Source organism: Camellia sinensis, chromosome 12 (assembly GCF_055761805.1).
Source record: "Camellia sinensis isolate YWXY chromosome 12, ASM5576180v1, whole genome shotgun sequence".
NCBI lineage: Eukaryota > Viridiplantae > Streptophyta > Magnoliopsida > Ericales > Theaceae > Camellia > Camellia sinensis.
Window position 1 is genome coordinate 58250657 of NC_138972.1, and position 12705 is coordinate 58263361.

The window sequence follows — 12705 nt, forward strand, 5'->3', positions numbered from 1 at the left end:
CTTCAATGGAATTTAATTGATGCACATTTATTGAGTTGCTTTATTGCTACGTTATCTCCTTCCATTTACTCAACTATTCTTCAATTTCATCACTGTGCTGAAGTTTGGTCTACACTCCATAAGAAATTCGCTTCTCTTTCATGATCACATATTCATCCGCTCAAGAATAAATTGAACTATGTTTCCAACAAATTTGATTCAATGGAGGAGTATCTCTCAAAGATTAAAGAGATAGTTAATTAGTTGGCTCTTGCATTAGTGGTTATTGATGATGAGGATCTTGTTTTGTTAACTTTGAATGGTCTTCCAAATGAGTTTGATGCCTTTAAAACTACAATCCGAGGTTGATTGGGTGCTATCTCAACGGAAGAATTATCTTCACTTTTGTGTTCTAAAGCATGTCATGTGGACGTAAAGACTGAGAAATTGTCAGAACCAACAATTGCATTCCCCTCAAGTAAAAAGTTTTTCTTCTCATCTTCTACTCATTTTAAACCTAGAGGACATACCTTTGGCCAATCTAGAGGTTGAAACTATTTTCGAGGTGGCAGAGAAAGCAGATTTTATGAAGGCAATGGCAATTTTTGATTCTCTAGCAATTATACTAGAGGTAAAGGAAGATATTCTTCCTCTCATTCTCAGTCTTCTCCAGTTTGCCAGATTTGTGGTAGATTTGGTCACTTAGCTCTTGATTGCTAGCATCAAATGGACTCTCATTATCAAGATTCACATGCTATGCCTAATTCTACACCTAGAGCTTTTTGTTGCCTCCTCTTCTGATGCATCTTCATCTGTATTCCCAGGTCCATGGTATTTGGACTCTACTGCTACTGATCACATTACTAATGATTTGTCTAATCTTGTATGTTATGAACCCTATCAAGGTGCCAACCAAGCTACTATTAGAGATGGAAATTATGTGCCTATTACTCGCCCAGGGCTCCCCTATCCCCAATATCCCTGTCTCCCTGTCCCAAATCACTCATAACCGTTGGATATGTCTTGAGATTCTCACATCTTGGGATTCTCATATGATCCAATGGTTGTAAGTGATTTGGGACAGGGGAACAAGAATATTTGGGGATAAGGAATCCTTGCTCCTATTACTCATACTGGTAATGGAATTCTACCCACTCCTCACTATTCCTTCCAACTTAACAATATTCTTCATTCACCACCTATTTTTTCCAATCTGGTTTCAGTTCAAAAACTAGCACAGGATAATCATTGTGTTATTATTTTTTTTTTTTTTATGAATCTACTTTTGTGGTTCAGGACAAGTATACCAAGAAGGTTCTTAACAAGGGAACTAACTTGAATGGTCTTTACCATTTTCTTCCACCTGCTATTGTTTCATTTGATCCATTTGAGTCACAAGCTTACATGACTACTTCTCCTAAACCTAGTCCTGATTCTGCTATTATTTGGCACAATAGATTAGGACATCCTTCATCATTGAAGTTTCATCATCTTAAGCATCATTAAAGCTAAAATCTGTTAATTGTGTTAGTCAAGATTGTGTAGATTTTTGTGTTGCAAAAAGCCATAGGCCTCCTTTTCAATTGTCAAATTCAACTATAAATAAGCCTCTTTCTCTCATCCATAGTGATGTATGGGGCCCTTACCATTCCACTTATACTTTTAACTATTATGTCATTTTTGTTGATGAATTGAGTGAGTTCACTTGGTTATATCTATTATCTTACAAAAGTGAAGTATATGACAAATTCTTGGAATTTAAAGCCTATCCTGGGAAATAATTTGAGATTGTTTTGAAAATTGTTAGAACAGATGGAGGTACTGAGTATTGTAATGCTAAAATGAAGAATTTTCTTTTAACACATGGTATTGTTCACCAACATTGTTGCCCATATACTCCACCTCAAAATGGCACTACTAAAATGAAGCACAGACATATCATAGAAACTACTATCTCCTTACTTCATCACTCCTCTATGTCTCTCAAATTCTGAGTACAACTCTCTTGCTCATACTGCAGCTAAATTAGCTTGGATTGGTATGCTTCTTTAAGACCTATCTATTTCTTCTCCCGTGCTTCCTACTCTCTGGTGTGATAATGTCTATGTTATTGCTTTAGCTTCTAATCCTGTGTTTCACTCCTGTTCTAATTACATCGAAGTCGACTGTCATTTTGTACGAGATCAAGTTCTTGCTACGAAGTTGATCCTTCAGTATATTCCCACCACTGATCAATTGCCAGACATCTTTATCAAGCCTTTCTCAGTGTCTCAATTTTTATATCTTAAAGCCAAGCTCATGCAGTTTCAGCATCACCCCATTCGCTTGTACAAGGATGTTGGAGATATTAAATCAATTTCCTCTCCATCAGACCACACCAGCTTTACACAACTCAAGAGCATTTCTACCACAAAATAATATATAAGCTTACTTGCTAGATCTATTTTGAAGACTCAGTGGTATATAAAAAAAAATAAAAAATAAATAAAAAAAATTGATTGATGATCACACAAGACATGAAAAAGAGTTGTTTTAATATTTCAATAAATTAACACATTGTTAAATTTGAAAATTGAATCTAATTTTTAAATTGGAGTACTACGGCTCATATGAGCCACGCACTAATGTCTAACAATAAAAAGGAAAAAAAAAAGAAAAAAAAAAGTAATTGCATCAATGACTGGGAATTTGATACATCATATTCTAATAATATTCGATAAAAAGATGTGGCAAATTGAAAATATATATATATATATATATATGATATTTTGCCAATTATTACGGATGGTTTTCAAATGTTTTTTAACCTCTTAAAATTAAAGGAAAGTGACTATTCACCGTATAATATAAATAATAAAATTATTTCTCTTTTTAATGATTATTTATTGTCTATCTAATAATTAAAATATTTGAATGTGTTTGGCTTGCTTATTCAGTGAGAAGAGTTCGGTTCACTACAAGAATTTACACATTTGGCGACCACTTTTGCCGACCAAAAAAATTTTAGTCCCAAAAAAATCACATTTGGCGACCAAATATTAATTAGTCGCGAATGATCATTGTTTTTGGCGACCAAATATTATTGGTCGCAGAAGGTTATATTTTGGCGACCAAAAAATGAGTTGGTCGCAGAAAGTGGTATACTTTTCCCGACTAACTATAAATTTGGTCGCGGAAGGTCACATATTTTTTGGCGACCAAAAATAAAAATTTATTTTCAGCAACCAAAAAAAATTAGTCGCCAAATTTGTATTTTTAGCAACCAATATTTTAGTCGCCGTTGATTGAGATTTGGCGACTAAAAAAGTTTGTCGGCGGAGGTACTTTTTCTGCGACTAATTTGGTTTTTTGGTCGCCAAAAGTTTGGGAGGGAAATTTGAACAACCAAGAGGAGGGAAATGAAATTTTTTGGCGACCAAAAAAATTTGGTCGCCAATCAAAAAACGACGTCGTTTTGTACCTGCAAAACAGAAAAAAATAAATAAATAAATAAAGGCAAATCCAGTGAGTAGCCTTTGTGTATGTGAGGCCGATTTGAACCCTTCTTCCTTTGTGGAATCTATGGAAGGGTTGACGAGTGATATTATCGCGATGAATGAAAGAGAGAAAGGGGTTGCATCGTTGGGGTTAGCTTCGGTGGAGGTTGCACAGGGGGATCCGTTTCGGCGAGTTACTCAGTCGAAGCCCTTTGAGGAGTGAAGAGAGGTATGAAGGCTTCCATGTCTGGTGTGGATCGAGAGTTTCTGATCCGTGTGATCTTACCCAAGAGGAAACCCTAACAGCTTCTGCCCTAAATCTTCTCTGTTATACTCTAACAACTTCTACCCTAACAACTTAATCGTATGGAGTTGGTGGTGGTATGGCTGATTCGAAGGTTTACACACCTATTGGAGGTCGATCTGGGTTAGGTGGTCGTGGAGGAAGTGGAGGTAGAGGCCAAAATCCTGTGGCCCTGAATCCTGAGTTGAGAGAGAGAGAGAGAGAGAGAGAGGGTTACAGAGAAGATGGGAGGACAAGGGAGAGAAGGGGATTGGGAGTGCGGTGGATGCAGGAACCGCAACTATGCCTTCAGGTCCTTCTGCAACAGATGTAAGCAGCCCCGCCTTCTCGTCGACACCAAAACCCCCGCCGATTCTAAATGGCTCCCCTGTATCGGCGACTGGATCTGCACTGGTATACTCCCCTCCTCCTTTCTTATCACTTTGATTATGTGTATATATATATGTATGTATATATCCTCGTAGTGGTGACTGGAATTGGTTATGGGGATCTAGTGACTAGGGTTGAAAATTTTGAGTCTTTTTGGGTATACAAATTTAAACTGACCGCATTGCCAATTGGGTTTTTCGGGTTTGCAAGTTTGTTTGCTAGTGTTTGTTTGGGGTTATAGGACTACATAATTGATACCCGACAATGGTAAAAAACTAATAATATGCTTGTGCGTTTGTCAAAAATTAAGTCTTATCCCTATTCCTGGGTGTTTGGCTTTAAACACTGTTGGATTAGCTAATTTGGTTGCGGGTAATTCTTAACCCCTTTTTCACATTCTCTCTCTCTCTCTCTTTGTTGATTACATGGTCACTGTTATATTATATCAAAATTATACACTGGTGCCTGGGTATGGTGAGCAAGTTTTCATTCACTTCAATGGACAAGTGCAACTAAAGTGCTAGTTGAATTGAGTAGGATACATTGACAAGTGCGGAATATATGTAAATGGATGGAATTAGTAGATGCCATGATTAGATGGGGAATTGCTTTTATTTGTTTATGAGAAACTAAATGGGTTGTGAAAAAATTTAGGAAAAATGAAAAAATATTGGAAAAGAGAATTGCGGAAATGGAGTGTAGACAATTGTAGATAAAAAGTAAAAAATCTAAAAGAAGAAATGTTTGGTTAAAAAGAAAAGGAGAGAATATGAGTGAAATTAGTGTTAGGAGAAGAGACACTAAATATAATTAATGCCTATGCAGTTATGTTCCCCAAATAGGATTAGATGAATCTATGGAACGATAATTTTGGGAGGATTTGAATTGGTTAGTACATAGGATACCTAGCAAAGAGGGATTTTTTTTATAGCCGTTGATCTTAAGTTTATTAAAATATTTGTCCTTGGGGACACAAAGCTCAATCAAGGTTGTGTTTCTATTAATTGCTACCGTTTCAATAAACCTTATACATTCCTATGTGTCCTCATATTGAACTTTGTAGATATCATGGAGTGTTAAGGATACAAATATTTGAACTGCTGGCTTTTCCTTTTCTCACTGATGGTATATTTACCTTTCAGGTTTCTTTGCACATGCCAAGGTTGAATCTGTAAAATCTAAGGAAGCAGCTGAACAACGGATGCTTAAAAAGAAAGGCTGGTTTCCATTTAGATGGTCTGTGAGAATGTTGTGGTCTTTATCAATTTCTTTCAATTGAATTACCTCCTTTTGTTTTTTCTATTTTTCTTGTGTGCTTAGATCCTTCTTATCTGTGCTTAAGTGATTATTCTTCTTGTTGTCGTCCATTTGCTGCTGTCACCCTATTGTAGTTTCTTTTCTTATCAGAGTGAGATTGTTTGTGGTAGATATGAACAACTCCTTGTATCCACTAAATTTAAACATCGGAGCACCCACTGTGATGTGACATAGAGGTTTTACAGATTGTCTGCCCCTGAAGGTTCACTTGTACAGGTTCATTTTTTCATTGTGCTGTGATTGTTATGTTCTCCATATGGATGGAATTTGGATGGCAAGGTTATGTTCTCCATTGTGCTGTCATTTTTTCATTGTGCTGTGCTATGATTGTTATGTTCTCCATGCATGGCAAGGTTTTGATTCACTTATGACAAATGTGTTTTAAAATGTGATGGAATTTGGAACTTAGGTGCGTGTAAATTTCACAAACTCAACTAGTTTGACTGTTTTTAGTTTTAATGAGAATGTAGATGCTTTCATAATCTTCTAGTTGTATTGGAAACTTCTACATGTACTTTTAATTGTGGTATATTTATGTAGGTATAATAGATTCTGTAGGCTGTGCAATGATTTTATTGAATTTTGTCTTTGCATTGAGTGACCAGATTCAAATATTATGCGGCTGGTGGGCAATGTGGCTGCTTTTATGCTATGTGGGCTGTTTTCTATTCTGAATTTACATGGTGGTCCACATTTTCACCTCCAAGTTTTCTATTGACGGGTTTTGAAATGTGAGCATGCTATCCGTGGTGAAATTGTTAACCTGGCCCAAGTAACATTGAGATTTCTGCGATGCTCTTCAATATGATTTTAATTGATAGATAGATAGATTGATAGCATTGCACCGGTAGAATGGTTACAAAAGAAAAAACCTGAATTCTGCCTTAAACTGAGAAAAAATGATTTTAATCAAGGAGAATGGAATGTGAGGTGAAAGGAAGAACAATGAATAAATCAGTTTAGTGGCTTTCCACACTACAACTTCATGCAGTTCTTTCATATTGTAAACCATTGTAAAATTTAGGATTGTTCGACGCCTTATTTTGTATTTATTTATTAATTGTTTGACTTCTTACTCTATATTTATTTATTATTCTTTGGATCTTTGAATTTGTTTCCCATGTAAATAGAATTAGAATTTATCGTCCCATTGCCTTGATTTTTTTAATTTAAAATTCCATTCTGCATATCAGGTTATTTTTCATTTCTGGTAATAAAAGAATACTAAGGTTAGGCTGAAGATTGTTTGATATATTGTTTGACACTCTCCATTCATGAGATAGTTTCAAATATAAAATGTGTGAGTCAAAACCTATAAGGTTAGGCTGAAGATTGTTTGGTTGTTTCCTCTGCTACTTCTCCCCTTGGTTGGCTGGGGTGGGTCTGGTGTAGGTGTGCTGTGTCCTGTCATCTAGTATTTGATTTTATTATTTTGAGTTAGGTGAAGATTATGCCAACATATCTTGGGAGATCCTATCTGTTGATGTTATGCTATGGAGAGTATGCCAGCACAATGAGCATAAGGTCCTCAAAGGGTAAAAAACGTAAATAGATATGATTAGATGTTTTTTGTTATAATTGAAAAAAATAGAAAAGGGTAAGCTGGAAAAGGTTTATGAAGTGATGTTCTTTGTAGTTCAAAACCAAAAGTGATGGACTGAATAAATTTTGCACCTTAGAGGAAGTCTGCGATCTGATCAAAACCAGAATTGCTTCGTGGATTAAATATAATTCTAGATTGTTGCATTATTCAGTCCATGATATCGTTGAGAATCTGGATCAGGTTCGTAGGTGTGTGGGGGGTAGGTGATTGTGTCCTTGCTTGCTGGGTGGAATTTCATTATGGTCAGGGATTGAATTGGGTTAACTTAGTAGTCATTTTGTTTGATAGTTAAGCTACCTTAATTTATGTTTCAATTTTTTATTTTCTGAATTGGTGATGATCTGAGTTGCTGCTGTGAAGTTGTTGTTGTTGCTTGTGATATTGTTGCTGTAGCTATGGTTTTTGTGCTGATGTGTAGTTCAGTAGTAAAATTGGGTTTCTGATACTCATGCCGCTGCTGGATCTGTTGATAGTGATTGTGTCCTTGCTTGCTGGGTGGAACTTCATTATGGTCAGGGTTTGAATTGGTTTAACTTAGAAGTCAATTTGTTAGATAGTTAAGCTACCTTAACTTTGTGAAATTGGTGATGATCTGAGTTGCTGCTGTGAAGTTGTGGTTTCTGTTCTGATGTGCAGTTCAGGAGTAGAATTGGGCTTTTAAGTCCTCTGGGCTGTGCTGCTATCCTGTGGAACACTAAATGATCTGTTGACTGCCAGTCAGTACTACTGTGAAGACCAGAGGAGATTCATGGAGGTTTGTTGTTATCTGTGGGTATGCTAGATATGGGTATGCTAGATATGGAGTGATCTAATGTTGTTGTGTTTATCTTTTCTTCCCATTTTGAGCCCTTTCAGCTCATTGGTTTTCAAACAGAAAGTCTGCACCTCATTATAATCATCTTACTTCACACAATTTTACAACACTTAACTGCTCTCATTATCTGTCACACAAAAATTTATTAGGTGTTATTTTATTCATTTATCAATTGATGCTTTTATGTTATCTTATGAAACACCAACAACAAAAAAAACACCTGTTATTTTATCAAACAATTTGCACGTTTGACGTTTTTGTAGTATATCCTTGATGAATTCTCAGCTCTGAGAGTAATTTCACTCTCATCCTTTTCTTCATGAAGAGGCTGGCAGCTAATGGTGGATTTCAAGGTCGACCCAACAAGCCTAGTGACACTTGTTATGCCTTTTGGTAAATTCCAAAATACCTTCTTAAAGCCCCATGGTCTTAGTTGCAGTTCTTGTGGCTTAACACAGCAATGTTCATCTATAGGGTTGGAGGTGTTCTGAGGATCTTAGGGGGCCACAAATTCATCGACGAGAAAGCATTACGCCAATTTTTGTTAACTTGCCAGTCCCAGGTACTACTGTTTCTCCTTCTGCTTCCTTAGATCTATTATTCATTACGTAAAGTGATAAAGTGCTTAACAATGATTAGAATGTCTATTGTCACCATATTCATTTAAAGATTGTTCGCTTTATTTGGGAATATCCATCCGTCTCTTTACATCTGATGTTTTTAATAAACTTGTAGGAAGAGTGACTTGCGATGGACTGCCTTAATACGATTTTTTTTAGGGTAAATTACAGTAAGCCCCTTAAACTAAAGTAAAGTTATGCTTAAAAATTGTTAATTGTTAATTGTTAATTGTTTAAAATTGTTAATGCTTTTTTTATTAACTTTATTAATTGAGTACAATGCAGGGCTACTTTAACTGCTTTTCCTACACTTATTTAATATGGTTAATGAAAGAGTGTTATTTAATATGAAAGAGTGTTATTTTATTAATTGAGTACAATGCTGGGTTACAATGCAGGGCATACATTATTTATAATATGAGAAGCCCTAATCCAACAAGAAAACAACTAATTAAACTAATTCCTTGCTAGACACAAAAGTAATAAAAAGAATAATCACTATGCATCATTATATAATCACTATGCTAGTAAATGATGAATTTCAATATTACTATGATTGATTGTTAGACAAGTTTCCATCCTTATTGGGCTTAAAATTGCATGGGAACTAGTTATATTCCATTCACATGGTTTCTCTAATTGAATACAAATACAACTTCCTTGTCTCTGAATTCTCATTAACAGACACCAGTGGGGAAAAGCCGTCTTTGGATTGGAATAAACGCATGCATATTGCCCTTTTTTTTCCCCTTCTTTAATTTGCTTTTCCCCTTTTTTTGCATCATGTAGCATTTGTGTATCTGGGACAACATCTTTTTTTGTGTAGGCATGGGACAGCATCTTAAGCTTGCTTTCATTGCAGGTACCTGGATCATAATCAATTTACTGGGAGAATCCCGGATGCATTCTATAAGCACACTGTAACAGCGCCCGCGTGGGGACCTCGTGCTACAGTTCGGACTCGATTTGTGTCACGGTTCTTAATCTGAACCAAAGAGTCCAAATCTGGCAAATCGTTTGAGAAAACAGATTTTTTGAAAAAGTAGTGCCAAACATGGACTGCTTTGCCAGATACAGAGTCGCCACCTAAATATTTTTAAAATGGGGAAATTTAGGAAACCCTGACTCGGTGCCGAAGGCCACATGTCCGTCATCACCGGAGTTGTCTCGGCTCGGGAGCTTGGGTACGATCGGGGAAGGTCAGCTATGAGCACCCCCTTTCGCCCGGTCCGAAGACCGGCCTCTACTAACCGTGATATCCAATTTTGAAAACGTTACGTGTTCTTATTCCAATTATTAGCCTAGAATTACTATGTTATGCGCACAGCAAACAAGTATAGACTAGATTGCCTAATTTGGAAAGAAACGTTGCATATCCGTTCATTTCGAAAATGCTTTGGAATTTGCTACTCGCAAGTAGGCTAAAATGCGGATTTCAACGAATCTTTCCAACTCAAACAATCCAACCTTCACCCACAGGCATTCAAAACAGTTTAACACATAAGCATCTAGCCACATGTTAAGCATGCTGTTATGGTAACATTCACACTCATGCGATATGCTAAAGCGGAAATACTTACCTAGTACTCCGTGCCAAAACAAAGAACTTGTTAGTAAACATGCATGATCCAAGTCCATGTGAAGTGCCTAATGCATCGCATACAAAATGTCGTTAAGATAGGCTCGGCTAATCCTAGACATGTCATGTGAAAATGCACAATTATCACATATTCAATTTGGAATTGAAGTACTGATGCAGTTAGCATGATGTTCCGAGCCTAATGCATGTCAACAAATGCATGAATGCACGCATGCATAGCATAAGGTATGCTAAAATAAATGTGCCCTAATCTACCATCATAAGCAGGTAAATAAAAGGGAGGAAAGAAGTGGGGATTGGAAGACATTCACACCACCCACACACGCTTATTACAGATTTGCCCTCTCTCGGAGGGACCAAATAAATATTACAAATTAATTAACTACGCAAGCTAATTAAATATTACAAATTAATTAATTAACAAATTAACTAATTAATTAAAGCAGGAAAACGCCTCGGGAAGCGTGCCACCATGCGCAAGCCGCCTCTGTTTTCCTCCCTTTCCTCCTCTGGAGGTTGTCAAAACCTCAGGACTACATCCTTGGACAGAGGGGATCACCACCGGCTAGATGAAACTTCCACCGGCAGTGTAGTATGGCCATCGGCACAAAATAGGGTCTGTCGGCAGAGAAAATTGTGCCGGTCGGCACATTACACTGCCGGTCGGCAGAGTATTCCTACAGAACCTGCAACTCACAGCAACAGAGGGCAAAACAAGGCATGGCAGCATATTTCAAGGCATGTATGCATCAACCATGTCTCTTATCATTGTAATGACTCAAAGGGACATGTGCCTCGGTTCTCGGGCCACCAATTACGCATTTCCATGCATGATGGCCCAAGGAACCAAGCATGCAACTTTGGTTTCAAATGCATGCAAACCAATCAAACAAATTAGGCCCAATTCCTATCACCAATTCAAGGAACAAGGCATGCATGCAAGATGCAATGCAACCTAGGCATACAAGCTAAGGATGCAACATGGCATGGCAAAACACTTATGCAAGCATACAAGCATACATATGGCAATGCAAATGGATGGCAAGATGAACTTATGCATGAATTAGGCAGCTCTAATAAGGCCTAAAACAATGGCCAAAGTGCTATAAAATGAAGGCTAAATGGCATGCACGCACACATGCACATAAGGGCCAACACTTAAGCACAAATCAAACAACATTCAAGCACACTTGAAAGGAGGGATCATGGACTAATTAGCATGCAACATGAGCCCTAAAATCATGTTATAAAATGATGCCAAATCAAGTTATAAATCAAGCCAAAACATGCAAAGAGTAGTCCAAGTGTTCAAGGCAAATCAATAATGCATTGAACTACACTTATCATGACCAAACATGGCATGCATTAAACAACTAAAAACAGATTTTTAGCATGTTAAAACAAGGCCAAAGGACTCCTTAGATGGCATCTAAGTGGCCCAAATACAAAGGCATACACCATGGCCAAAACATGGAGCATTGCAACACATGCTTTCAAAGCATTAAAGAGACATGCAAGGCAATCCAACAAGCATGGAAATGGGACTGAAATAGTATGTAGGATGATTCCAAATCATCAAAACAATGCAAAGATGGCATGCTACACATGCACATACTCAAGGCCAACAAGCCCAAATACAAAAGAGCTATATAATGCATGCTAAAATCAACCCAAATACTTATGGACAGACCTAGAACATGGCAAAATAAGCACATAATCTTCACAAGACTAAGCCTAAAACATGCTTCAACAAAGGCTAACAACCTAAGGCACATTAAGGCATAAACAAGGCATTACATGGCAACTATGCTAAACATGCATGGAGTTCCAAAACCAACTTGAAATCATGTTATATTATGGATATATAAGCATGAAAAACAAACCAAACATGCTCAACACACACTCAAGCATAGGCTTCCTTAGGAGGCCAAAATATGCCCTTTTCAAGGACAACAAGGAGAGGGGGTGGCCCTCTCCTTCTTGGGACTTCAAAGCATCATCTTCACCACTGAAATCTTGAGATTTCAGTGGTGAAGAGACCTCAACACCAAAATCCCGGAGCTAGCACAAAATGGCTCAAAATGAGGCCTTTTGAGGCCTAAGGGTGGTCAACACCCCTCAAACAACAAAACACTCTTAATAAACAATAAAGAGGGCTTAAAAATAGAACTTTTTTATGTTATACAATAATCACAAAAACAGTTCTAAGATAGGTATGAAATCAATGCAAAAAAGGGGGAAAAAAAGACTAGTTTCTCACCCTTGATGCCTTCTTCAACAAAGATGCTCCAATGGCCTCCTTGAGCTTGAATCCAAGACCAAAACTTCAAAACACACTCTTTAGAACCTCAGCTCCTAGAGGAAGGTGAAACACTAGGTGTTTGTGTGCAATAGTAAGGCACAAAACACCTAGTATGCAAAATGAGAGGAAAAGAGAGATAGGTTGTGTATGTCTAACCCTAACCCTAGAAAACCAGAGCTCTTCTCTGTGTTTTTTCTCTCAAAAATGTATAAAGCCACTTTTTCTTGCCTTAGAGAGAGTTCCTTTCTATATGCCTCTTGTAAAGCTTACAAGACAAGCTTTGCAAGAGGGAGATCCCTCCACACACGTGTATGGAGGGGA

General features: G+C 37.2%; 1 long non-coding RNA gene across 4 annotated transcripts; it reads left to right on the plus strand.

Moving 5' to 3' along the window:
• The first annotated feature begins 5284 nt into the window (after positions 1 to 5284).
• On the plus strand, positions 5285 to 9402 carry LOC114282423 (uncharacterized). Of its 4 annotated transcripts, none has more exons than XR_014346459.1 (7): positions 5285 to 5364; positions 6051 to 6176; positions 6887 to 7802; positions 8188 to 8255; positions 8337 to 8424; positions 8598 to 8642; positions 9345 to 9402. It is a non-coding gene; the product is annotated as an uncharacterized LOC114282423 (long non-coding RNA). The 4 variants fall into 4 exon arrangements; XR_014346458.1 differs by lacking the exon at positions 5285 to 5364 and adding an exon at positions 5409 to 5661; XR_014346457.1 differs by lacking the exon at positions 5285 to 5364 and having other exon boundaries at positions 5414 to 6176.
• The last annotated feature ends 3303 nt before the right edge of the window (positions 9403 to 12705 follow it).